General features: G+C 36.3%; 1 long non-coding RNA gene across 1 annotated transcript; it reads left to right on the top strand.

The window, feature by feature from the left end:
* Positions 1-27,453, top strand: LOC102158086. The gene is made up of 4 exons (XR_002339227.1): positions 1-616; positions 17,140-17,224; positions 24,310-24,393; positions 27,037-27,453. It is a non-coding gene; the product is annotated as an uncharacterized LOC102158086 (long non-coding RNA).

Genomic DNA, 27,453 nt, shown 5'->3' on the forward strand with positions numbered 1-27,453 from the left:
GGCAGTGTCACGTCCTATAGAAATACTGGCCAGTGCACTGTGCTGAAGTCTGCGGCCGCAGGGCTGGTCCTATTGCTGGCCACCTCTGTTCTGGAATCTTCACTGAGCCGACACAGGCAGCCTTCCCAGAGCAATGGCTTCCGGTGTCCAGTGCCCGGGGCTGGAAATCCAGCCTTTCACAGCGTCTTACGTTAACCTGGCCACCCGCGCCGAGTGTGACACAGACTCTCCTCTGGGCCATGTGGACACTGACAACATAGCAGGACAATATCCAAGGAGCTCACCTCGATGCCTGACGTGGCGTTTCCGGTGCCAGGGGATGTTTTGCCGGAGCAGGGTAGCATCTCGCGAGAACACCCGTAGGCGGTGGGCCCAATTCCTACCTCCGCGTAGGTCCTGAAATGAGGGAAAGGAAGAGCTGCGTGTTGCTGAGAAGTGTATGACCAGGGAATGGATGGTTCCAGCCCCCAAACTCACTGCTACTGCACCCGAGGTTACAGGAGGGTCTGACGGCACAGGTGCCCTCCGTGTCCACCCGGTAGTTTCCCACCAGAGTTGGAGCCTCAGTCACCACCGAGGAGGGTCTGCAACTACCACCGCTCTGGCCACTCAAAGGGTAGGAACACCTGAGTGGTTTTATTGTTTGGTTTTTTTTGTTTGTTTTGTTTGTCTTAGGAGCACAACTGCAGCATATGAAAGTTCCCACGCTAGGGGTTGAATCAGAGCTGTGGCTGCCAGCCTACGCCACAGCCACAGCAACGCCAGGTCCGAGCCGCATCCGCCATCTTCACCGCAGTTTGTGGCAACAGCAGATCCTTTACCCACTGAGCGAGGCAAGGGATTGGACCCTCATCCTCAAAGATACTGTTCGGGTTCGTAATTGCTGAGCCACAGCAGGAACTCCCACCCCTGAGTGGTCTTAAGCTGCTTTCCCACAGACTTTTAAACACGAAGTGGACACAAGGTTGACCAAAAGTAAAGTTTCGCAACAAAAGGCGGGGCAGGGGCAGGTGGGGCGGGTGGAGGTAAATCAAATGAAGCTTCATTTCTCTTCTCTCCAATGAGCTATTTCCTGGACTCAATGTGAATTTAATGTCTAGCTAGAAGATAGCTTACACTATCACAGCCTCAATTCTATGAGCATTTACCAGAGTTTTCAGAAATAAGTTAGTTTTTTTTTCTCTAACAGTACTGATTTTACCTTCACTGTGCCTTAATTTATAATCCTAGCTCTATTCACTTAATAAACACTTACCTGATTTTTTTGTAATGAGAAATTACCAATATTCAGTGCAATTTAAAAGTGCCCACAGGGAGTTCCCCTCGTGGCTCAGCGGTTAACGAATCCATGAGGTGGGACTAGGAACCATGAGGTGGCAGGTTCGATCACTGGCCTCGCTCAGTGGGTTAAGGATCTCGTGTTGCCTTGGGCTGTGGTGTAGGTTGCAGATGCGGCTTGGATCCCGCGTTGCTGTGGCTCTGGTGTAGGCCAGCGACTGCAGCTCCAACTAGACACCTAGCGTGGGAACCTCCATATGCCACGGGTGTGGCCCTAGAAAAGCTGGGGGGAAAAGCCAAAAAATAAATAAATAAATAAAAGTGACCACAGAATTATACCCAATAATTTCTATACACAAAAATTTGGGATAGAGTGAGAAGGAGGGAGCTAGCAATACCAGATACTAGGAATGACATGGAGCAATAGAAATATTTTCTGTTGGTATGAGTTTAGACAGACTCATTTTGGAAAGCAGTTTACCAATGTGTAGAAAAGTTGAAGATTCACACACTCTAAAATACTTCCTTACATGTATAAAGGAGCTATCTTAGTCCTTTAGGACTGCCATAGCAAAATACCATAAACTTTTGGCTTATACACAACACATTTATTTTTCATAATTCTGGAAGCTGGAAAGTACAAGATAAAGGTATTGACAGATTTGGTGTCTGATGAGAGTTTCCTGGTTTGTTGATAGCCATCTTCTCAGCTGTGTCCTTACATGGTAGAAAAGTCAAGGAAGTTTCTGGGGTCTCATTTATGAGGACATTAATCCTATTCATGAGGGTTCCACCTTCATGACTAATCACCCTCTCAAATGCCCCACTCCCTAATACCATTCCATTAGATTGGGGATTCGTTTTCAACATACGAATTTGAAGGGGACACAAACATTCAATCCATTATGGGTGATAATGGACAGAATCATCACATTATGCAGAATGTTTACAGTGGCAAAAAAAAATTTTAACTACTTAATTTTCCATTAACTGGAAAATGGATAAATGTTGGCATATTTACAACATGGAATATAATATGGCTGTGAAAATGTATGACTTGCAGTAAAACCACTATACACATGGATAAATCACACACAAAAAAATGCTGAGAAAAAACAAGTCCAGTAAGAATTTAGATAGCATAAATATTTGTTTGTTTTTTCACTAATTGAGAAATCCATATATAGTTAATAAAAGTTTTCTTACATATGTAAGGATGACAAAGTCTTACAATGTTAATCTCTGGAAATAAGAAAGGTGGGATGGTATTGAGATGAAATCCATGAGGTTCCTCAACTATTCTGGAAGTTTTTCATTTCTTAAGCAGGATGTAAATGTGCAGTTTTACAGATAATATCTTAATACCTTTTAATATTTGTGAAATATTAATTTAAAAATTGTTTTAAAAATCTAGAGGGAAAGTCTGTATTAAAACGCTATGGTTAGATTGTAATATATAGAATGATTTGAAGTAATTAATATGAAAAATAAAATCCAAATGCTCTTAATAATTGGGACATTTTCCTTTGAGTAGACTGGTTTAGAAAATACAGAATTAGATTTCCTAGGATCAACCCAAGAAAAATAAAGAACATAAGTCCACACAAATACCTGCATACAAATGTTCGTAGTAGGGTTATTCATAATAGCCAAAAAGTGGAAACATCTCATCTGATGAATGACTAACAAAATATAGTAAATCAAAACAATAAAATACTAACAATAAAAAGGAATGAAATACTGGTACAAGCTACAACATGTGTAAATCTTAAAACCATTTTTCAAAGAGAAAAAAAAAAAAAAACAGGCAATACAAATCTATTGAGTCAAAAAGCGAAGTAGAGTAGTAGTAGTAAAAGTGTTTGTTTACCTGAGGCTGGGGGTCAGGAAAGGGGATTAACTGTAAATGAACCTGAGGAATCTTATTGGGCTGATGAAAATGTTCTAAAGCTGGCTTATGATGAAGATTGCACCACTGGTAAATTTCCTGAAAATCTTGAATTTGTGGGAGTTCCCCTTGTGGCACAGTGGAAGTGAATCTGACTAGTATCCACAAGGATGCACATCTGACCCCTGGCCTCTCTCCTTGGGTCAGGGATCCAGCATTGCCATGAGTTGTGGTGTAGGTCACAGACACAGCTTGGATCCCGTGTTGCTGTGGCTGTGGCACAGGCTGGCAGCTGTAGCTCAAATTCAACCCCTAGCCTAGGATCAGGTGCAGCTCTGAAAAAGCAAAAAGCTCTGAATTTGTGTACTTAAAAGGGATGCATTTTATGGTGTGCAAGTAATACTTAATAAAATTTAAAAAGCAAGGAAAAAGGAATTGTATTTTTCACAAGGGGTCTTAAATATGCAGTATGTTCTACTTCAATTATAACTACATAATTATGAAATTATCAAAGCTATTCATCAGGCTTTGTTTTTAGAATTCAACCTCTAGACAAACATGAATTATTTTACAATAGTTATAGAATAAAAGAGAAATGTTCTGAACCTTAATAAAAGTGATGGTATAAATGCCAGATTGGGAGAAAAATGGAGAGAAAAACAGAGGATGAGAGGTGGAGAGAAGTTTACAATCACTGATGTTTTCAATTTATATTGCAGGGATTCTAATGATGTCTGAAATTTATCAATCAAGATAATAGTGTGAACTTCTTATATCAGATTTTGTATGATGTTACAATTTTACTAATAGGATCCAAAAGTAATAATTCAAGTTAAATTAGAAGAGAGGACAAGTTTCTGGTCTTTGAGAGTATAAAGATACCAAGTAATATTTGATATTGATAGATCAGAATATAGGTTTGAATTCCACTAATATGGAATTGATCACCAGAGGAACTCAGTGGAAATTGAAGGTGATTACTAGTGCCATAGGACTTGCAGCAGCTATAGGAAAGTCAGTTTGAGATTTAAATTGTGTGCCTTTTTCACCTATTTGATTTTTTATTATGTTGATATATTAGGTAATAAAAACTAAGGGAGATATTTAAATATATCTTTAATATTCTATTGGCAAAAATTCAACTCAAGTTTAAAAATTAATTTATCTCTTGCAAACCAGCTTTTCCTCCAGATTTCCATGTAACTGGCACTTTCATTTTTACCTTGCTTTTTTAAATTTTTGGATTATTTCGATTCTAAATAATAGTTGTGTTTTTTATATTCAGAAAATTTTGGCTCCTACTTGTCCTTCACGTTCCACTCCCACTCTTCAGGTACTTTCAGTTCTATCCCTGGTAATAACTCAGTATTAACCTCTTCTTGCCATTCTCTCTACCACAACCTGATCTGAGTCATCTTTCCCTGATAACTATTAGAACTCTCCTAAGCAATTCATCTTAACTGCTGTTTTGATTACACGATGCCCTGCCTATGAACTTTCTCAGGTTGTCCATTGCTTGCAAACTGAATTGAAATTCTTTCTTTCCAGGCTCTTTCCTTTTATATTTTCTTTAAAAAAATTTAAAAAAAACCTTTTTATGTATATAGCTAAGACCATCATCATGTGCATTTTATAATTTCACTTAATATGAAGAGTAGCATTTTGCTCCTTTCCAGAATATAAAAATACATATAATTATTATAAAAACTTTGAAATGATATAGAAAAAAGCAAAGTAAAAAATGAAAGTAACCCATAAGCCCTAAGAGAAAATAACACTAAAAATTAAATTTTAAATCTAGATACAAATAGTTTGACAGAAAACTTTAAAAAATGATATACTCCTTTATCATTTTAAAGTTTTACCGTGAACATCTTCCCATTAACTTTTCTTCAAATTATCAAACTACTGCATAGCATACCTCATTTTATTATACCATAATTTATACCATCCCCAATTATTTTTCTAATTTTCCTTTATTTTAATAATCCTCTAATGAAAATTTTTGCATATTAATGTTTGTCTATTTTAAGAAATAGACAGGAGTTCCTGTCGTGGCGCAGTGGTTAACGAATCCGACTAGGAACCATGAGGTTGCGGGTTCGGTCCCTGCCCTTGCTCAGTGGGTTAACGATCCAGCGTTGTCTTGAGCTGTGGTGTAGGTTGCAGACGCCGCTCGGATCCTGCGTTGCTGTGGCTCTCGCGTAGGCTGGCAGCTACAGCTCCGATTAGACCCCTAGCCTGGGAACCTCCATATGCCGCGGGAGCGGCCCAAGAAATAGCAACAACAACAACAACAAAAGACCAAAAAAAAAAAGAAATAGACAAATTTGTATAGAAAAAATATTATGTTAAGAATTATAAATCTAGTATAATTTCCTTAACATTAACTCTAATTTATTCCCTCATCTGCAATATTTGAATGCTCCAATCTCAGGGTACACTAACTAATAATGACTATTATCCATTTTCTTTTAAATTATTTACCAATATGATAAGCAAAAATGTGTCTTTAACTTAAATTTGTTATTGAGATTTTTTTTGCCCAGAAAAAAAATTTACTTTTTTTTCCTTTTTTTTTTTATTAGAATATAGTTGATTTACTATACAGCATACTGACCCAGGCATACATAGTTATACATTATTTTTCTCATACTATCTTCCCTCATGTTCTATCCCAAGAGATTATATATAGTTCCCTGTGCTGTACAGTAGGACCTCATTGCTTAAATGAGATTTCTTGTGTTAACTTTTTTTTGGCTTTTTGTACCGCTTTAATAAATTGCTTATTCTACTTTTTGTTCATTTTTCTATTTGAGAGTTAACAATATTTATTACTGATTTACAAATGTTCTTTAGGTATTTACATTTCCCTTTGCCCTATCATGAATGATGCAAATATTTTTCTTGTTTACCATTTGTAATTTACTATTCATTACATTTTGGGATGTCATTTAGACCTAATTTTTATATAATCAAATTTATCTATCCCTTATCTGTGTTTCTGCTATTCTTTTGCCTTGGAGGTTTTTCCCCATGTCAATATCCAATACTTAATGACCAATTTTATTCTAATTGATCAATAGTTTCATTTTATTTAATGATCTAAGTTATATGGAATGTACATGTGTTTGTATCAAAAGTATATATCTAACTATTTTTTTTTTCCAAAGAGTTCACCCAAAGTCTAGAACCATTTTTTTTTTTTTTTTTTGTCTTTTGTCACTTTAGGGCTGCACCCACAGCATGTGGAGGTTCCCGGGCGAGGGTTCCAATCAGAGCTGTTGCCGCTGGGCTACACCAGAGCTGCAGCAATGCCAGATCTAAGCCACAGTCTGCGACGTACACCACAGCTTACAGCAAAGCTGGATCCTTAATCCACTGAGCGAGGCCAGGTATCACACCCAACAACCTCATGGTTCCTAGTCGGATTTGTTTCCACTGCGCCACAATGGGAACTCCCTAAAACCATTTTTTGGAATTTTTCTTCTGTGCTCATTGAGTTGTATTGCAGCCTTTATCAAATAATATATTTTGGGGAGTTCCCATTTTGGCACAGTGGAAATAAATCCAACTAGTATCCATGAGGATGCTGGTTCAGTCCCTTGCCTCTACATTGGGTTGGAGATCCAGTCTTGTGTGAGCTGTGGTAGAGGTCGCAGATGTGGCTCAGATCCTGCATTGCTGTGGCTGTGGTGTAGGCTGGCAGCTGCATTGGTCTCAGGAATGTCTTTCAGGAATGGGTCAAACTTGAGGTATAAGGACTGTTATTTCAAAGTCATCTCCTCAAATGAGGAAATCCCAAACTGTTCCACATGATACACCTGGTGCCTGAAGCCTCAGCTGTGGCTCAGATGCTCCTCACTCAGGTCCAGAAATGCTCCTTACTCAGGTCTGAGGGGGCTCTGGCCTGCGTTGCAGGGCGTGGGGCTCTGGGTCCCAAGACAAAGCTGCTTAGCCTGCTGTTAGGAGCCTATGAGCCCCCAAAATTCATGGTTCCCTCCACCCACCGCTCCTGCTGGCCCATGTGGTGTGCAGTATAGAGGTTTTATCCACTGAGGTGAGTGCTCTGCAGCCACAGGCCCAGCAGACTCCACTGAGCTGCGCTGGGGGTCAGGCCTCCCCACCTTCTTGAAACAACTTAAAGTAGGGGGTCTTTGAGCATGTCCTAGTCCAGGTACTAAGCCCTCCAGGTAGTAAGGCCCCTTAGTGGCATTTTCCTGCCTCCACTTCACCTCAGGTCTCCTTGATGGAGGTTTGAGGCTGATTCTCTATCTCAGTTTCCTAGGTGAGGAAAGCCTTTCAGGGGTGACATCGAAGAGGCTTTTTAGGCCACTCCTGGAAGAGTTGGCCATTTGACCATTGGCTTTTTCCTTCGGAGGCCTTTTGACAGCTGGTATCTGCATTCTCAGGAGCACAAGTGGCGAACAGGGAAGGGGCTGAGTCCAGCAGGTCTGAGAGAGCCTTTCTCCTCTGCTGGCTCCTGAGGACCCTCTGTTCTATCTTGGGGCATATCCCCGAAGGATTTTCCAGGATTTCAGAGGTAGATGTAATCCTTTTATGAAAGGACTGTCTGAGGAAGAAGAACCAGACATTGATCCTAGAGGTGCTATTTCTTTTGAAGACTCCCCCAGTCTGGGAGAGCTTGAGGCTACACAGTAGTCAAGCTGGCCAGTGGGAACCCTGTCTTCAAAGACTGGTTTCATGTGCCTTGGAGGAGGGTTGGCCTGCCATGTTTGTTTCAGGAGAATTCTTTTGGTATGTTGATGTCCATTTTTCTTTCTTCTTTTCATGTTCAGATTTGAGGAGAGTTTTTTTAACCCAGTGGTGTCATCCAGAGCAAAATATGACTCAGGTTCACTGCTCATGGTGGGACTGATAATCCTGTGCATCTATATCCCAAAGAGGTGACTAAAAAGGTCAGTCACCTTCATAGTGCTGCCTGTGTTCTTGGGTGGCATATTCTCTTTCTGCAACAGATGAAAAACAGATGTTCTTACAATAAGTAGTGAGAGCAGGAAATCGCAAGTTTCTGTATTTTTGTCACAGGGACAATTTTGTCGTTTAAGAAATGCAGACCTCTTCAGCCTGCCGTACCAGGTCCAAGTCCAGAGTAGGGCTTGGTCCTTAAATTTATATCAGTGTCTCTCAGTCTGTTTCTTCATATCTTGTCGCCAGTCCTAAGTGTTTCACATTTTGTTGCTGTTATGCCTTATTTTTCCATTATGTCTTCTAATCATTGCTGTTACATGAAAACTGTAGACTTGTTTTATAATTTATTCTATCCAAATAATAATGAATTTTATATTAGTTCTGATTTTTTAGTTAGTTACCCTGGAGTTTTACTTAGGCAATTGTGCCAATAATGAAAAATTACCTTTTGCCTTTTCTTTTTCAACATCTTTTTAAATGTCTGTACATTAACATGTGGTTTATAATTAATTTCTCAACTGTTCTTGCTGAGCATTTGGATTGTTTTCAATTTGAATGAAAAACTTACCCATTTTTCCTGTTGGTGTAGTGATTCTCATGCCCTTGATACTTACTACTAAAAGGTCAGCCTTAAGGTACATTCCTATGTTTGTGTGCAAACAGCTACACTGACTCTTATGAGTTTCAAATGAGTATTTCTTGGCATTAGAAAATCAGTCTTTTCAGTAAAGATCCAAGAAATACTTTTTTTCTGTATGTCAACAATCTGACTTTTAATAAAACCAGAAATTGGGAAGTTCCCGTTGTGGCTCAGCAGTTAACAAACCTGACTAGCATCCATGAAGACATGGGTTCAATCCCTGGCCTTGCTCAGTGGGTTAAAGATCCAGCATTGCAGTGAGCTTCGGTGTAGGTCACAGATGAGCCTCAGATCCCACATTGCTATGGCTCTGATAGGCCGTTGGCTACAGCTCCAATTGGACCTCTAGCCTGGGAACCTCCATATGCCACAGGTGTGGCCCTAAAAAAAAAAGAAAAGAAAGGAAAAGAAATTAACTATCACAACATGGTAAATCAACTATACTTCAATTTTAAAAAGCAGAAATTTAGTCCCATTGAAAATGGTAAAGAGAGCAGTTAAAAATAGAGAGTAAAGTTCCCTGCTCATCTTCATTGATATTACTATGAGCTAAATGACGGCATTTGTACAGCTATGACTGGAAGATTAATGTGCTTTTTGCAATGTTATAATCTGCACACAGAAATAGATTACAATCTAAATTTATAGTACTCATACCATTGTGATTGGTGTCAACTGGGAACTTAATCAGTATAATGTCATTAAAAAGTCATAGTTTTTCCAAAATATTATAAAAGAAGCATTTATTTTCCTATTTAGGCATATATCATGAAAATCAGCTCACTTTTGGGATAATTTTGGTATAGTCTGAACTCTTATTACATTTCCAGGACAGTTTATAGAATATTATAAAATATTTTAACATCTTTAAAACACTGGTCTTCATAATGCTTTCATTACTTCATAGACTTCTGATTCAGGAAATATTTATTTTTCAACAATAGAAAATATTGGGTGCTAATCACTGATTTGGATAGTAAAGAAAATTGACCAATAGCAAAGAAGACAGTCAAGAGTCATGTCTTTATAGGGCTTATATTCTAGTACGGGAAACAAGCAATAAACAGAGTGAAAACTACTTTGGAGAAGGAGTAAAGCAATGTGACTGATTTTATTTTCCAAACATTGGAGAAAATATATATACATCCCACAAGTTCATAAAATAGTATATGGACACTTCTTCATAAGAGGCAAGGCCAATATCCCTCCTCATCCCTTGAAGCTTGGTATACCTTTGTAACTGCTCCAACCAGTAGAATGAAGCAAAAGTGACATTGCCTGACTTCTCAAGGCTAGGTCATAAATGGTGATATGGCTTATGCCTCGCTCTCTCTCAAAACATTTGCCTCGGGAACCTTGAGCCACTATGTAAGAATTCTGACTACCCTAAAGCTGGATGACTTATAGAGAAAGAAAAAGGTGGCTTAAGAATCCCAGCTGTTCCAATCACCAGCCTTTTGAGTCTTTCCAGACCAGGCGCCAAGCATATGAACAAAGGCTGGCAAGGTGACTCCAAACACAGCTACAGTCTGACTGGAGCTTCATGAGAGACCCCAAGTGGAATTGCGCAGATAAACCACTTTCAAATTCCTGGCCCACGAAAAAGATAACAAATGATTATTATCTCTTTGAGAAATAACAGATGATTATTGTTGTTTTAAGCAGCTAAATTTTGACATAATTTCTTATGCAGCCATAGCAACTGGAAGAAGCAGGGTAAAGGAAAAGAGAAGGAGAGGAGAGGATTAGATTTTACATTGATATTCAGAGAAAGCTGCTCCAAGGTTTTAACATTTGAGCAGAGAATGAAAATGAAATGGATGAAAACATGAAGAAGCCATGTACATTTCCATAGAAAGATAATTCCAAGCAAAGGGAATAGCAAATAAAAGCATCCTGAGGCTGGGGATACTTGACACACTGGACAACCTGCAAGGAGATGGGTTGCTGGTGGGACGTAAATTGGAGGATCAGTGGTTGGTTTGATAGCAGGGGTCATATCTATGTGGAATCTTGGAGGCCTCTGAAAATTTAGGGGATTTTTGTGCCAAATATAAGAGAACACTGTTGAAAGATTTGGAGCAACAGTGTGATCGGTTCCTATTTAAATATTAAAAGCACACTTCTAGATGACTTACCTTGATATTGTCTCACTGGCTTTGCTCTAGGCACACTGGCCTTTTTTCTTTTGTTTAAACATATAATAATCTTTCCTGATGTAAGGCTTTTGATATTCCTCTTTCCTCCAGTACCTACTTATATTTTCAAATGGAGTTCCTGTCATGGTTCAGTGTAAATGAATCTGAGTAGTATCCATGAAGATGTAAATTTGATCCGTGGCCTCACGCTCAGTGGGTCAAGGATCTGGCATTGATTGCCATGAGCTGTGGTGTAGGTTGCAGATGCGGCTTGGATCTGGCATTGCTGTGGCTGTAGTGTAAGCCAGCAGCTACAGGTCCGATTTGACCCCTAGCCTGGGAACCTCCATATGCTGTGGGTGCGGCCCTAAAAAAAGACCAAAAAAAAAAATCAAATGAGTGCCACTGTCAGGATCCTTAGTCTCTCCATCCAAGCAAAAAATACCAGCCTACTTCTTGTGAAATTTTCAATCACATCATCCTATATTTACTTGTTTGTGGTATGTTGCTCTTTCTTACATGTAAGCTCCATGAAAACAGAGACCCTGTCTCTCTTGCTTGTTGATATGCCTACAGTACCTAGGACAGTGCTTGGAATAAAGTGAGTGCTCCACCAATATTAGTTAAATGCATGAACAACCATATTTTCCATAAATATTGTGGAGAGTAAGTAATACAGTGTCTGAAAAGATATTGGCCTCAGTTGGTTCTTTGTGAATTGTTAATTTAAATAGTTTTGATTTTTTTCTTCCCCATTTTTTTTACTTTTTTAAAAACAAATTCATCCCTTTCTTATTTGCTTTGTGCAGTATAAGCAAAATACCTTCACATATTTGACGCCTTCCAAGTGTTCTGCTTTTTAATTCCAAAATTAATCTAATAATTATATTACAGACTCTAGACAAGAGAAAAACTTCCATACATGTGAATAGAGATTTTTAAACCTAAATATTCTATTCATTGGAAGTCCTTTAGGACTAGTACTCCCTGACTGTGCTCTACAAAACTTGTTAAAGCTGGCTGAATCAATTACATGTAGGATTGAATTTTATAGAACTACATTTTAATTTTAAGTAATAAAAAATAGTAATTAAGTAATATCAAACATCAGCATTGTATAAGCTAAGATTTGAGCCTATAGTAGTAGTAAGTTATGACTAGAACCAACATTTATGTCTTCAGTCATGTCCACCCTAATTCCATGCCTAAAATCATATCAAAAATCAATCTGCAGTTTTGGGAATAGCTGGAGCATCCACAAAATCTTTAAAGGCTTTCATTAACATGATCACCAAATAGAGATAGATCCCACAAAAGTGGTCTGTTTTATTCATGGTGAATTCTAAAGTTACTTGAATCAAATTTAATTCTGTAAAAAAAAAAAAAAAACAAAAAAAAAAAAAACAAAAACCCTACATCAGATTAGAAGCAGAAGAGGACCAGAGCCACCACAAATACTTAGGAAATTTTAGGATTTTCTGTCTCTTCCATGAAACCATTAGGCTAAGCAGTGGGTTGATACTATTTTTTTGTAATTTTTAGGTTTTTTTCTTTCCAAATAGATTTCTAATATTCTTTATTTTGTACTTTTTTAGGTTTCTATTTTTTCTATTATAGTTGATTTACATTGTTCTGTCAATTTCTGCTGTACAGCAAAGTGACACAGTCATATATATGTATTTCTCTTATTATCCTCCATCATGTTCTATCACAAGTAACTAGGTATAGTTCCCTGTGCTGTAGAGAAGGATCTCATAGTTGATATAAAATGTTTTCTTAGTTTCAGGTTACAGTAAAGTGATTTACTTATACATATACATATATCCATTATTTTTCAGACTGTTTTCCCATATAGGTTATTACAAAATACTGAGTAGAGTTCCCTGTACTATACAGTAGGTCCTTGTTATCTATTTTATACATAGTAGTGTGTATATGTTAACCCCAAACTCCTGCTTTATCCCTCCCCCCATGTTTCCCTTTTGGTAACCATAGTTTGTAAGTCTGTAAGTCTATTTATGTTTTGTAAATAAGCTCTTTTGTATCATTTGTATTAGATTCCGCATATAGGTAATATCATATGATATTTGTTGTTCTCTGTCTGACTTAATTCACTTAGTATGATAATCTCCATGTCCACCTGTGTTGCTGCAAGTGGCATTATTTCATTCCTTTTTACGGCTGAGTAATATTCTGTTGTGTGTATGTTCACATTTTCTTTATCCATTACTCTCTTGATGGACATTTAGGTTGCTTCTGTGTCTTAGCTGCTGTAAATAGTTCTGCAGTGAACATTGAGGTATATGTATCTTTCTGAATTATAGTTTTCTCCAGGTATATGGCAGGAGTGGGATTGTTGGATTATATGGCAGTTCTATATTTAGTTTTTTAAGGAACCTCCATACTGTTTCCATAGTGGTTGTACCAATGTACATTCCTACCAACGGTGTACGAGGGTTCTCTTTTCTCCACACCTTCTCCAGCATTTATTATTTGTAGACTTTTTGATGATGGCCATTCTGAACAGAACAAGGTGATACCTCTTTGTAGATTTGATTTGCTCTTCTCTAATCATTAGTGATGTTGAGCATCTTTTCATGTCTTTTCTTGGCCATCTGTATGCTTCTTTGGAGAAATTTCTATTTATATCTTCTGCCTATTTTTTAGTTGAGTTGTTTGTATTTTTGTTATTGTTGTTAATAAGCTGTATGAGCTATTAATATATTTTGGAGATTAATCCCTTGTAAGTCACTTTGTTTGCAAATATGTTCTCCAATTCTATAGGGTTGTCTTTTCATTTTGTTTGTGATTTTCTTTGCTATGTGAAAGATTTTAATTTTAATTAGGTCCCATTTGTTTATTTTTGTTTTTATTGTCATTACTCTAGAAGGTGATCTAAAGAGATATTGCTGCAATTTATATCACAGAGTGTCTATGTTTTCCTATAGGAGTTTCATAGTATTCAGCCTTGAAGTTAGGTCTTTAATCCATTTTGAGTTTATTTTTGTGTATGGTTTAGAGAGTGTTCCAATTTCATTCTTTTCCATGTAGCTGTCCAGTTTTCCCAGTGCCATTTATTGAAGAGAATGTCTTTTATCCATTGTATATTCTTGCCTCATTTGTCATATATTAATTGACATTAATTAAGTGCATGGGTTTATTTCTGGGCTTTCTTTCCTGTTTCATTGATCTATCTATAGTTCTGTTTTTGTGTTAGTACCATACTGTTTTGATGACTGCAGCTTTGTAGTATGGTCTAAGTCAGAGAGCCTGATTCCTCTAATTCCCATTTTTCTTTCTCATGATTGTTTTGGCTATTTAGGATCTTTTGTGTTTGAATACAAATTTTAAAATTCTTTGTTCTAATTCTGTGAAAAATGGGTAACTTGATAGGAATTGCTCTGAATCTGTAGATTGCCTTGGATAGTATAGTCAGTTTGACAACATTTATTCTTCCAATTCAAGAACGTGGTATACCTTTCCATCTGTTTGGGTCATCTTTGATTTCTTTCATCAGTGTCTTATAGTCTTCAGAGTACTGGTCTTTTGCCTGCTTCTGTAGATTTCCTCCTAGGTATTTTATTCTTTTTGATGCAATGGTAAATGGGATTGTTTCCTTAATTTCTCTTCTAGTTTGCTGTTAATGTATAGCAATGCAAGAGATTTCTATGTATTAATTTTGTATCCTGTAATTTTACTAAATTCATTGATAACCTCTAGTAGTTTTCTGGTAGCATCTTTAGGATTTTCTATTATGTTATCTGTAAAAAGTGGCAGTTCTGCTTCTTTCCCATGGCTCTGTGTTGAAGGAAAGATTTGATAAACGGCAGCTATCATTAAATATAAAATAAAGGGATATAAGAAAAGCTGCTCTGCCAACCTTGAACTATTCTTGTGAGGCTTATAAAAAAAAGCTTGTTTATAAAAAAAGCTTTTATATATCTAAATTACTTTTAAAACCATTCCAGACTGATCATTAGGCCTATATTTGTTCATGTTTAATTAATTTAACTAATAATGGAATATTAATGCAATGAACATAGAAGAAAATTCGAAAGTATTTTGTTACTTAGTCATGAATATTTATAGGCAAATCTGCTATGACTTAATTACTTTCACATGTTAAAAAAGGAAATATTAATTAAATTTTAAAATCCCAAATTAACTATTGTAAATGAAGTTTTGCAACTAGAGCAGGAAATGATTGGCTTAAGGCTGTGCCTGGATATTAAAATTCTTTTCCAACTAATAAACCTATCAATTCCAAGTCCAATACATCAAAATCAAAATCAATTTGAGTGTTTTATATTGGGCATTTAGAAGCATTTGCTGAAAATATTTTAAAACCTATTTTAATAACTTTATGTAATTATGAAATACCTTGCTTTAATTAGATAATTTTTAAATTACACATTGCCATTTCAAATTAGTTTATCATTTTATAATATCTAAACCTATATAATTTCAGGAAAAAAATGCTTAAAATTAAAAACTCAACTCTAAATACTTCAAAATATATTAACATATGTTCTGTGATTATTTTTTAACTATGCTCGATTTAACAAAAGAGAGATATATTTTTATCCTTTATTTGACAGATATATCTATATATGTGCTTTAAGACCAAATTACTTTTTAACACTAGAGAAAATGCCAAATTTCTGAACTGCTACCAAGTAGTTTGATAAATTTAGGGTGAAGAAAAATCACCGAAATATATGAAAATATCTAACATTCTGTATGAATTAAACTTTTTTGTAAGGTCAATGTAAATGCTACATATACTATGTAATATGTAAGCCATTCATTCTCTCAACCAGAATCATATTAGCATCTGCTTCCGCATATTTATTCTTTGATAAATATTTACTGAGTACCAGAGTTGCTAGAAGGATCTAATATATGATCAAAATAATAAGCCCAATATAATTTTGAATAAAAAAAAAACCTAAATATAGTTTGAGTATATTTATCATGTCAGTTTTTTTTTCAAATTTTGTGACTTGTTTGCTTATAATGATTTCATATAAAGATTTCATTAAAATATTCACATTTTGTTACTATTTATTAACTAGAGTATTTGATTTGCCAGTCTCATTCTCTCATTTTGCTCAAACAGTATGAATTAAATTTTAATCTTTTTTTTTTTTTTTTTTAATTTTCCCACTGTACAGCAAGGGGATCAAGTTATCCTTACATGTATACATTGCAATTACAGTTTTTCCCCCACCCTTTCTTCTGTTGCAACATGAGTATCTAGACATAGTTCTCAATGCTATTCAGCGGGATCTCCTTGTAAATCTATTCTAGGTTGTGTCTGATAAGACCAAGCTCCCGATCCCTCCCACTCCCTCCCCCTCCCATCAGGCAGCCACAAGTCTCTTCTCCAAGTCCATGATTTTCTTTTCTGAGGAGATGTTCATTTGTGCTGGATATTAGATTCCAGTTATAAGTGATATCATATGGTATTTGTCTTTGTCTTTCTGGCTCATTTCACTCAGGATGAGATTCTCTAGTTCCATCCATGTTGCTGCAAATGGCATGATGTCATTCTTTTTTATGGCTGAGTAGTATTCCATTGTGTATATATACCACATCTTCCAAATCCAATCATCTGTCGATGGACATTTGGATTGTTTCCATGTCCTGGCTATTGTGAATAGTGCTGCAATGAACATGCAAGTGCAAGTGTCTCTTTTAAGTAGAGGTTTGTCCGGATAGATGCCCAAGAGTGGGATTGCAGGGTCATATGGAAGTTCTATGTATAGATTTCTAAGGTATCTCCAAACTGTTCTCCATAGTGGCTGTACCAGTTTACATTCCCACCAGCAGTGCAGGAGGGTTCCCTTTTCTCCACAGCCCCTCCAGCACTTGTTATTTGTGGATTTATTAATGATGGCCTGAATTAAATTTTATATTTATCCTGATATATTCTGAATGTAAGACTTGATTGAATTCTTTTAATTTTTGTATTTTTCGGTGTTTAAGATTATTATTAATCTTATCTTTATCCTTTATAGCATATTCTATTATTCTATTACAAATAAAATAACAGTATCTATTTTTGGAATTGAAATGTCTTGATTCTGTGGCATATCTTTAGTTTCTACAGCATAGATTTACATCAATGGATGACAAATCTTTGGTTCTTGAAGATGTCCAACTAGTGCATAAAAGCCAGTTGTCAAGATAATAACTTGGATGTTTGTCACTTTTCACATTTGTTTTGAATTCTCTGCCAAAGCCATATATTTATCTTTTAGGGGAAAATCATACTAATGAAAACAAGCATTTGTCTCCAGAGTCAAACGCCAGAAGTTACAGGCCAATGATAAAGGAAATCAGAGGGTGAGTACACTTGTAAGAATTATCATTGATATGCATTTCTTCCATATCTCTTTTTCCCTTTGACCTTTGTAGCAGTCTATGTTTTTGTGACTGTGCTCTGAGTAAGTCTATTCAAGGCAGCTCCACTGTTTCATTAAATTACAAATCTAGGAAGCAGTGGGCAGTAGGAAGTATAGCTGTCAGAGAACAAGGTGCCCCTCTTATACTGACACAATCGATGCAGATATTGAAGACTACGAAATATGCTTTGTAACTGATTATGAAATGTTGATAGTAGAAATAACTCAGATAAAAAATATCAATAAGATTATAGAAAATAAAATCTATTTTACTTTAATTATATTTATTTATGCTTTCTAAAAATTATCATTGTAAATAGAACTTACAAGTTGGTATGACTAATTCTAAGCAACACTCTACTCTACTAACCTGTAAAATAGTCCCTAATATGTCACTGACTATTGTTGGGAGACACTACAACTTGCTCTTGTAAGCTGTATGTCATCAGATAAGCCAAATTACAAGATTCTGAAGATCAGGAACTGTGCTTTCTCTTGGGGAGTTCATCCACAGTGTTTAAAATCAGGACTTAGACCTTTGTACATCAAGCTGCAGAAGGAACAGGGCATATCTCCGTTATCAACAATAAAGTATGGGGTTTTGGGAGGGGTGAGAGTTATTTGTTATATTTTGTTTTATTTTGTTCACAACATTAAAATTGCACTTTATTTTAATTAACCACATGTAATTTTTAATTTTTAAATAGTGGAAGCATTTTCTGAAATAAGTATATTTTTTTATCAAAAAAGTCGATGTCTCAATTTATTGTTCAAGGTCAGTCAATATTACACTCAAAACACTGCTCCTGAAAAATTCTTGTAAATTCTAACATGAGATTTATAATGTATCTACAATGTTCTTCTTAATAGACTTTATTTTTAATAGGATGTAGACTAAAACTATACAGCAATTGAGCAGAGGATTATGAAGCACCATATGGGCTTCTAAACTAAGAAGATGATACACACAGGTCCTGCCAACTACTCCTCTGTCTCTCCTTCCCCACCTGCCAGTCTCCCACCACATCCTGAATTCTGTCATGATATTGGGTGCCTTTGGTATAAATTATTTAACAGTGGTCTCTGTTCCTCAGTAAGTATCTTTTAATCATGAAAAGCAGAAAATAAAAGAACCCTAACATTATGAAAAATCAGTGACCTGTTTCAAGTTACAGGACTATCTACATATAAACATTTCCAAATGGAGATAAGAGATGACAATTACCTGACCACAATTGGAGACCAAGGCTAAGTGACAAATAGAAACTGACAAAATTAAAGCAGAGCAAATTGCTCAGAGCAGCAGCTAGACTAGCCCTGGCAGGTATAAGAATCGAAGCATAGTAGTCTGTTTTCTCTCTCCTGTTTATGGTCAACTTTTAAGCATTTTCTCTTCTTTATGAAGATAAACCCTTCCCTTTTCTGTTTATACTTCTTTCTGTTGTCTAAACTTAGACCTTTGAGTTTAGATGACTTTAAGTCATAAAAAAAAAAAGTTGTGTACAATGCTCATTAAAACATGAGTTTAGGGGAGTTCCCGTCGTGGCGCAGTGGTTAACGAATCCGACTAGGAACCATGAGGTTGCGGGTTCAGTCCCTGCCCTTGCGCAGTGGGTTAACGATCTGGCGTTGCCGTGAGCTGTGGTGTAGGTTGCAGACACGGCTCGGATCCTGCGTTGCTGTGGCTCTGGTGTAGGCCGGTGGCTACAGCTCCGATTCAACCCCTAGCCTGGGAACCTCCATATGCCGCGGGAGCGGCCCAAGAAATAGCAACAACAACAACAACAAAAAAAAAAGACAAAACATGAGTTTAGGGATATACTACCAGCACATCTGTGGCACCTCTTCTGATGGGAAGAAATCAAGGTCGGCCTAAGGGAAAATAATGCTGTAGGGAAAGGGTTTGTTTGATATGTATTCTTTCCCATTCACCCTCATTGTCCTTTCTCCTTCCTCTCATTTAAATGGGGACTGTGCATTGAAATGCTGTGTATATATATGTGTGTGTGTGTATGTATATATATATATATATATATATATATATAGTATTGCTTAAACATTTTAATCTGGAATTTCAATTACTAGCCTTGCTTTTCTACCTGTGCTGTCTGTGCCTCTCCAGATTTGTCTCTCTGATGATTTCTGCCCCCTCTGCTCCTCTTTTTGGATCTTCTTCCTCTTCATTTTTCTCCTTTTCCTATAAAAGCAAAAAGATATAATTACAGTAAAAGGTATGATGGAGATCAAAAAGGGTAAATGGTACAATTTCCATGTCTACTTTTATCAATTTCTATTTGTATAATATTTATTTTTCCCCAGAACATATTTACCTTACAACTAGAAGTTTGCAATCTTTGACAAACATCTTCCCATTTCCCTACCCTCCAGCCCCTGGCATCACTACCCTACTCTCTGTTTCTATGGGTTCAGCATTTTTAGATTCTACATATAAGTGAGATCATACAGTTTTTGTCTTTCTCTGTCTTATTTCACTTAGCATAATCCTTCAAGATCCATTCATGTTAAAAATGGCAAATTTCCTTCATTTATGGCTGATAATATGCCATTGTGTGTGTGTGTGTGTGTGTGTGTGTGTATGCACATATTTGTAAAATTTTCTTTATCCATTCATCCATCTATGGACACTAAGGTTGTTTCCATGTTTTGGCTATTATGAGTAACATAATTTTTTTTAATAATATTAAGGGCCTATCTTACTGGGAGTTTGCTTCTTTTAACTCTTTACATTTTCCTTTTTAGGGCTAAGTTTTTAGATATGACATGTTTTTTTCTTAGCCCATAGTTACATGTTTCTCTAAGTAATACTATCAGGCTTATGACATACCTATTTCCAAAAAAAGCAAATATTGGAAAAGGAGAGGCACAGACGGGAGAATGAAGGGCAGGATAAAGGAAGAAACCAGATATTTCTCCCTATCTCTCTCTACTTTGGTTGGCTTTTCTGATTAAATGGCTGTGCCATTTCCATGGCTCCAACTCCCACCTTCTGTGATCCCAGCTTTCTTTTGACCAGCATCTATCCTGGTCATAGCCTTCATCACATGAGCTCTGGTAACACATTGAGCCCTAGACATGGGAGCACCTCTCTGCAATAGCTATCTTCTCAGTTGTTTCACTCTTCCCTGTTCACTGTCTTGTCTCTTTCATGGCTAATGTAAAGAGGTTCCTTCTAATAAATAATTCTGTTTGAACTATCTGTAATGGTTTCTGTTTTCCTGACTAAACCCTGATGGATATAAATATTGTAGTAGAAAGAGTTCTACAAATAAAGTCAGAAGAGTTGATTCCATGTCCTAACCGTGACTAATTAGCTAGAAGGTTTGGGTGATATCATTCAACCTCAGATTCATAAAGTTGCTTTACAGTGCAAGTACCATAGTTCATAGTGAAATCTCCCTAACTCACCTCCATTAACAGACTTGTAGGATTCATAAAAGTTCTGCATTCCTCCTGTCAGTAAAAGACACCGACTGACATCCTCAGTGGCAGAGCAAAAGCTCAGAGCTTGTTTTCCTTCCAGGCATCTATGCTTCTTCCCCTACATGCCAATTTATATTCTTACCAAGAGTTGGTTGTATTTATTCCAAAACCAGTTTTTGCCAGTTATTAGTGTAATTACATAACATAGTTAGTGACAGAGACCAAACTAGTTTGGTGACTTTTACCTTATAGATATATAAAATGAAAGGATTGGAAGCAAGTGAGAATTGACATTTTGGAGCACTAGAGAGCTGGTGGAGAACAACATTCCTCCCGACATCCTTCCTCTGGTTGAGGAAAGTCATTAGAATTGATCCTCCAGATCCATCTTTCCAATAAGAAAGGAGTTTTCAAACTGCCTCCAGTTGCTACTAACAGTGGCTGAGCTTCTGACAAGCAAAGCATCTGATATAGCCTTGCTATAGAGAAGAGGCAGGAAAGAAGTGGAAGATCAGAGGCTTGAAGTGCCAGGAGGACAGCTTGCATTCTCATCAGGTCTGTTGCAAGAATGCCCAAGGATCTCTGCAGTACAGCAAGACAAGAGAAAAGGTGACATAGCAAAGTCATTTTGACAGTTGCCACTCCAACAGATACACCTATCCAGGGAGTATGCCAGAAACAAGATATTGCAGGTAGTCTGCCTGCTGTGAGAGGTAAGAAGATATTCAACCTATGACAGATATTCCATATCAGGGTCATGCATCAGGAGGCCATTATCAGGTCCTGTGAAGAACTCACAACTGGTCATGCCACAAGAGTGCCAACACTTGAGCACCTACCATACAGATGGAAGCCACAGCCAACAATAGACAGATAGGTAATTTCACTACCACACATAAGGGATGATTCTCATCTAGAAGCAAAAGTTACAATCAACCAAGAAGTGTATAGCCAACTTGCTATGCACTGTTGCTATAAGGACAAATCTCTTCCCTTTCTCTCCTCATCAAACCAACACCAGAGAAAGAAGTGTGGAGAAGAAAGATGTCTTAATAACCAAAATGAATGTCTTATTAACTACAAATGACAGAATTTGTAGTTAGGTAATTTAACTACAATATTATGAAGAAAGCCCACTAAACAGCAGGTAAAATGAGTGACTTGAAAGAACTGCTACTGAAAGACTAGTAGAAGTTATTGAAAATTTTATCTGTTACATGTTTTTCCTCCCAAATTGAGAGTCTATCAGTATGATTCTTTGAAAATCACTTTTTTTCCTTTGCTTTTTTTTTTTTTTTTTTGCTTTCTAAGGCTGCACCTGCAACATATGGAGGTTCCCAGGCTAGGGATCAAATTGGAGCTACAGCTGCTGACCACAGCCACAGCCACAGCAATTGAGGATCTGAGCCATGTCTGCAACCTACACCACAGCTCACAGGAACACCAGATCTTTAACCCACTGAGAAAGACCAGGGATCAAACCTGTGTCCTCATGGTAGCTAGTCAGATTCATTAACCACTGAGCCACAACAGGAACTCCAAAAATCACTTTTATAATCACATCTTTAGCAGATACTTTCAACTATAGTTGGGGCTTCTTCTCTAGGTAAACTCACATTGCAAAATTAAAAGAAATAAGCAAATCAAAAGTATTATCAGAGATTATGAAGAGTAAAGAGATAGAAAAATAGAATTTAACAACAACAACAAAAAAATAGAATTTAACAACAACAATATACAGCCCTGGTCAATAATTGCTTCTTCAAAGTATAAGGACATTTGTATATCAAGTGCTAGGTTTCCATCCCATTGTAGAACTCCTTTTCTAAATGTTCAGTCTACTCTTTCTAATCTAGCACCTTCTTGCTGTCCATATCTGCCTAAGAGGATTGTCATCTCCTAAAATGAATTTCTCCTCCAAAAAGAAGAGAAAAGCAAAGTCACAGGAAACCAAATGAGGTTAATATGTTTTAATGATCTATCTTGTGCCTTCCTGACTTTAAAAATGAACATTGGATATTTGCTTAATGAAAGAACTCTAGAAAGAACTGATTAATCAAGAACATCAGAATTTATTTCATGTAAGTCATTTTTTATCAGTCAGGCCTGCTTAACCAATAGTACCCACTAACTGCTAACTAAAATGCGTAATCCATACAGATACTTGTCAAACTCTTTAAATTGCATGGGAATTATACATAGACAAACATCCTGAAAAAAAAAAAAATAGGTCTACATTCATTCGTGTTTAAGCAGATTATGGATGTTTCTATGTAATGTGATTTGACAGCACTCACTCTAACCAGAAAGACCCTCAGAAATTACCTGTCACAGACCCAAAAATTTCTGTGATTAAGGTAAAGGTTATCAATGTTGCTTATACATCTATGTGTGACTGGGTCACCATCTGTGCAGTAGAAGATTGACAGAACCCTATAAATCAGCTAAAATAGAAAAAATAAAAATCATTATAAAAAATTAAACAAAAATAAAATTGAAAGCTTATATATATATATATGTTACTCTTCAGCACTTTTGCATGAATTAATTGATCAACTGATGAGTTCCAGTTCTCTGAGAGATTAGTACATAGGTAAGCTTTGAAGAAAAGGGACCTTAAAGAATGTTAAAATAACAATGCTTCTCCCGTTAGTATCTGAGGACTAGGGAAGTTGGGACTGATTTGAGACACTGTAGAAATGGGAAAGGCTTGCCCTAAAGCAAATATCATACTTTCTCCTGCAATCAGGCTTCTGTATCATTTAATTCTTATCTCAAATTTAAAATAAACATATCTGCTTTCCTAACCTTGTGTTTTTCCCAAAGAACATCCCTGAAATTTTGAAAGGAAATTTGCTTTTATTCTCATCTTGAGTCAATTGATATGATATTTGCTTAGACATTAGAGGAGAAATAGTGGACAGAAGATGAGACCAGAGCCTAAAGAATGTTAGGTTCTTATTAACAGGAAACAGCTGGCTTTGCTTTCTTTCCCAAGACCTCTTGAATAGTTCGTTGCTTTTCAATGTTTTTTTTTTTAAACTACCTGAGCCAAAACAACGGCAAGCTTGATTTTTAAAATAGGATCAGTGACAAATGCTGAAATGCCAAGTTGAAATGCACAGGATACAACCAAGCAAAATGCAAGAAAGAATTTGGAAGTCAGATTAGGAAAATGTGGGTCCATATTTGTGCCTGCCAACCGCTCTGAATAAACTGTGCTGAGGTCAAAGATACACTCGGGAGTTTATTCAAAAACACACACAGACCAAGGAGGCAGATGCTGTTTCTCCTTCGGTTTTTAGGGAATTTTTAAAGTAAGTTTGCTAGAGCATTTCCCCCAAACTAAGGATTTCCACCTTTCTTTGTGGATGAAGTTCTTTTTCACAGTGACTAAACTTCCATCTGGGGTAGCTTAGGACTCTGATATTTTTCTAGTTCATGCACACTATTATAAGATATTTTTCCCACTTGGAATTAGATTCCACTTGTGCTTCTGGGCTCCTTCAGATAGGTCATGCTGAGGTCAAACAGCAACTCCACAATGGAAAAACTGACCAGTACATGTTTTCTAAATGTTTGCAGACCACTCCTCCAATAGATGAGTACTCCATGTGGATAACCAACTGAACATTTCCTAAAAATCATAATTTATAAGACTAACAAGAGGTATGTTTAAGATTTTAAACCCAGATTATACAGCTTGTAGTACATAGTGAAGATAATTGTATGCTAGTATATATTACAAAATAATGTTTATAACTACTTTGAAGTTCTCAAATATAATACATTTTAGATTATAGAAGCTTTGGATCCTCAAGTCATCGATGCCTTAAAAAACCTATTCTTAGGGGAATAGTGTTTCAAAAAGCAGTAGGAATATATTTTAATAGCCTTTTTAAGAAAATTCTTGAAAAAATTGTAGTACTGAACACAATTCCTATTGAAGCTTTTCATAAGATAGCCTTCTACTTTAAATTGCAAACAATGGCTGTGTTTCTATTAATTCAGATTTGCTCCTTTAAAATTGCAAGTATTACTAATAATATAAAAAGACACAAAACCAACAATTCTGAGAAAACAGTCTATTTAAAAGTTATATGTTAAACATAAATCAGTAATTGATATAATCAGTAACATGGTATTGTATTATACATAGAATGTATAGCAAGTGGCAGAGAAAAGAGTGAATTAGGAAATCAAAATATAATTTGCAGATCTCTGGAAAATGTCTCTAAATATGATCAAATTATGTACTTAAATAGAAAAGCAAATGCTTTTTTCAGTCTATATTACATTATTGCTACAAATCATTCACTATAGGTAAGGAAAAACCGAGGAACTCTGTTCCAACTTAAATAGATATATAATGTGGAAAAAAGAAGCAACAACTGTATTTCTAATATATATTATTTTTCCTTTCTTCCCCAAGTCATTACGGTTCTTTCAATGAGATAATGTTTCTTGACATACTTGTCTGTATATGTTCATGCTATTTATGGGCAGAGTTATTAAATGGTTTGTATTGTCTGTGTTACATAATTTCACTTGCACAGTTAGTAACATTTGTTAAGTTGATATATACATGAAGTCAGTCAGAAAGCCTTGTTTTTCTGAATTTAAGTATTATCATTATATCTTAGCTTTTTACTGGCAGTGTTTAAAGTCATCAGATTTTTCACTCATTTATAAATCAAAAGAGAAATATTTTTGGTAAATGTTTGGTAAATCTTGGAGGTCCCTAGAAAAGAAGCAGTGTATTTTTGACCTCAAATATCTTAAGATAATCATAAGATCAGCATTCAAATAAGGACTTTAATTCTGCTCATCATACTAGAGTACTTGTACTATAAATTAGGAAAGTAAATGTGAGAATAGTAACCAGCTGAATTGGTCATTTGCCAGTACATCAAAAATGTCCTAAGCTCTAAACAAAGGTTTTAAACACCAAGAAAGAAAGGAGGGAAGATAGGAAAAGAAAACTTAGTTCAGAATAGATTAATTCACAGAGTGTTTCAAACATTAGCCTTTCTATTCTGTTGTTACAGCTAGAGTAAGACCTGGTTTTCCAGGGAAATCATTTCCCTTGCCACCTAATTTCTTAGCACAGGTCATCAGAATTCAGGGAAATTCCAGGCAAACCATATTCTCTGTTAGCCTTGGTTTTGAAATACTAGTTTTGAAATACTCACTAAGCAGGTACTAGTGATTTTTGAGAATTTTTATTACATTATATTGAAAAATAAAGGAAATTGTATCTGTTAATGAACAATTACCATGCTTCAGTCATAATTTCAGGTGCTTGGGATATATCATTATATGATTCAGAATAGCTAACTGCTATAACAACCCAATAATTTTCAGGACTTAATATAACAGAATACTAATTCTATCTCAGGTAAAAGATCACTGGTATGTTTGATAAGCTGCCATCAGGAGGTGATTCAGGAACTCAGGTTGTTACTATCTTGGGGCTCCACTACCCTATAGAGAACATCAGTCATTGGTTGAACTCTCTGTAGTCACACAGCAGTTGCAGGAAGAGAGAAAACAGGGAGGTCAGGCCTTGAAATAGTACATATCATTTCATTCACATTTCATTGACCAGAAACAAATCACAAAGGTAGCTGAGAAATCTAGTCTACCTGTGTGTCTGGGGAAGAAGAAAGATTTGAAAATACCTACCCAATGTCTCCTACAATCAACTTTAAAAAAAAAATGGGGGAAAAATATAATTGTAATGTATACATGCAAGGATAACCTGACCCCCTTGCTTTACAGTGGGGGGAAAAAAAAAAAAAACAAAAAAACAAACAAAAAAAAAAACTCTGGTCTTCGGGAATTTACATTCTATCCGGGGGGAAAACAAGTAATTTACAAAAGCTTAAGGAATTATAAATTACATAGTCTTTTATAAGGTGATAAACCATACAGTTGCAGGTGGGGATGAACATGAGAAGAGGAGAGAAAACACAGAGCAGGATAAGAAGTGCCTTTTGACAATGACATTAGGTGGCTTAAGTAATGCAGAGCCTAGATCATTGGAAAAAGAGACCATCAAAGAAAGGGGAGGCCAATCACTGGGGCCTTCTTCTTTACCAATAATTTTACAATATTAGAAAAAGGACTAGTAAGCCAGAAACTAAAATAACAGAGAATAGGGGGTTGGTGGTAGCTTGTGAGTTAGTTGATAACAGAATTAAGGAGAAGCAGTGGGCAGTTTGATATGGAATTCAGAATTTTCAAGACGATGGAAAAAGAATGATTGAAAGCAGCAAAGAGGGACAAAGAGAATGTCTGTCCCATCTTCAGGTCATCCAGTACAAGAATTGTAGAGAAAACAGCAGCCATCACCTGAGAAGTCTTCAGGGAAGGAGTGCCCTATGGAAGAGGCCAATTCTCACTAGAGAAAAAAAGGTAAAGGAACCATTCAAGAGGTCAAGAATATCGAGATTTTGCTGAAGATGGAGTGGCCAGGAAATCTGGGGCTTTCTGTGGTGACTGACATGAAAAGAGATGAATGGAACATTGAGACAAGCCTCGGACAGGGAGAGCAGTGGAAAAGAAATTTCAATACTTTGATGAGATACAAGGGCCTGAAGCAAGGCATTGCACCATTTTTCTTTGACTAAATTTAACCCACAATTTGAAGAGAACATTTGTTTTGGAACCAAATTTTCTAAACTATTTTATATTCCTTTTTAGTGTTTTAAATTAAAACTGATTTTA

Source organism: Sus scrofa, chromosome 15, assembly GCF_000003025.6.
Source record: "Sus scrofa isolate TJ Tabasco breed Duroc chromosome 15, Sscrofa11.1, whole genome shotgun sequence".
NCBI classification, from domain to species: Eukaryota; Metazoa; Chordata; class Mammalia; order Artiodactyla; family Suidae; genus Sus; species Sus scrofa.